Source organism: Elephantulus edwardii, unplaced genomic scaffold, assembly GCF_000299155.1.
Source record: "Elephantulus edwardii isolate Elephantulus edwardi_28Jun2011 unplaced genomic scaffold, EleEdw1.0 scaffold00150, whole genome shotgun sequence".
NCBI classification, from domain to species: domain Eukaryota; kingdom Metazoa; phylum Chordata; class Mammalia; order Macroscelidea; family Macroscelididae; genus Elephantulus; species Elephantulus edwardii.
Window position 1 is genome coordinate 3,653,430 of NW_006399900.1, and position 2,171 is coordinate 3,655,600.

Here is a 2,171-nt window from a genome sequence, read left to right on the forward strand (position 1 = left end):
ATACACTGTCCTAGGCCAGCCAGTTTTCTATTTCCCAAAGCATGTATGTTTATAGTATTTGTATGCTTCCTTGTCTTAAGATTTGCTCTTATGGGTGTAACACTTGTCTGCATGTTGCTGAAGTGCTTGAAGCTATACCACTTGTACGTCAAATACCAGCAAGGTCACCCAGGACAGATGAGTTTTGGTGGAGCTTCCAAAAGTGGCCATCCAATTCTGAAACAGGCTTTTGAAAGCCTTGTGAATAAGTGGAATATTGTTATAGGACTGGGAAAAAAAGTAGAAAAATCCATAAATATTCATTAATAATGAAAAGGTGGAATGTACAAATTATGACTCCAGGAAAATTGAAAGTTATAAAAAATGGCATGGAATGCACAAAGATTGACATCCTAGATACTAGTGAACTCAGATGAACTTGTAGTGGTCACTTTAAGTTAGAAATTACTATTATACTGGGAATGGCAAATTGAAGGAGAATGTGTTGCATTCACAGTAAATGAATATTTAAAGATTTGTTATAAAATACAGTGCTGTGATATGACACTATCCATATGCATAAAAGGCCTGCTAATACAAATATTATTTAAATATATGTACCAACTACTAAAGCCAAAGATGAAGAGAATTATGTCTGTGAAACATTACAGTCTGAAACTGACTGAACATACCAAGTGAACCAAGACACATTTGTAATAACTGAGTGAAAAAGTTGAAAACAAAAGGATTGGTAGTTGGAAAATACGGCTCTGGTAACATGAATGAAGCTGGAGATAAAAAGATACTTTATATAAAATTAATTATTTTGTCACTGTAAATACATTTTTAGAAAGCATAAATGGCATTTATATACATGGACCTTGCCTAATGGATTACACAAGCATCAGATTGACTACATAGATGGAAACAGTTGATAGAAAAGCTCAATACCATCAATCAAAACAGGATAGACTTAATGAGCTGTCTTCTGTCCATAAAAAGAAAACACAAACAGAAACTCTACATGTAGACCTCACTGGATTGAATACACAGAAGTCTGTGGAAAGAGATGATAGAAAAGCTCAATACCAGCAGTCAAAACCAGGCCAGGGGCTTATCAATTACTTATGTGCAAGTTTAAAAGGAAGCTGAGGATAAAAAACAAAACACACAATATACAAAAACCAAAACATGCCCTGAAGTTTATCCCACCTTATTTAAAAACCATCTCAAGAATAGAGGTGATGCACTAATTACCAAAGACTGGATGAGTTGAAAGATGACAACATCCATGAAGAAAGAAGATAGTCATTACAACGTTCCTTGTTCTGATATTCTCCATTTTTCTTGTTGCTATCATGAACAATTTTGGGCTCTCTACATTGCTTTTAGACTGTTTTAAATACCCTTAGTATCTGCTAAAACTCTGACTCTGTAAACTCAATTAACAATATTTAATGACAAAACTCTTCACCATCCATACTGATGCTGCCAATTGGCCCAGTGGTGAGAATCTTAGTTTTCTTGATATTGAGCTTCAATCCATATTGAAGACAGCAGTCCTTGACCTTCTGCAGCAAGTGCTTCAGGTCCTGCTCAGTTTCAGCAAGCAGGGTTGTGTCATCTGCATAATGCAGGTTGTTGATGATTCTTCCACCAATCCTAATGCCACATTCCTCCTCATACAGTCCAGAGTCTCGGATAATCTGTTCTGTATACGGATTGAAAAGGTATGGAGACAAAATAAATCCCTGATGGACCCCTTTCTTGATTTTGAACCATCCAAGGTCTCCCTGCTCTGTTCTGAGGACTGCCTCTTGGTCCAAGTATAGGTTTCACATTAGCACAACCAAATGTTTTGGGATTCCCATTCTTCTCAGAGTCAGCAACAGCTTCTTGTGATCCACACAGTCAAAAGCCTTTGCATGGTCAATGAAGCACAGGTAGACATTCTTCTGGTAGTCTCTGCTTAGAGCCAAGATCCATCTGACATTAGTTATAATATCCCTAGTACCAAGACCTCTTCTAAATCCAGCCTGCACATCTGGCAGTTCTCTGTTGACATATTGTTCCAAACGTTTTTGGATAATTTTCAGCAGAATCTTGCTTGCATGTGGTATCAATGACATTGTTCAATAATTTCCACACTCTGTTGGGTCACCTTTCTTTGGAATGGGAACAAATATCAATCT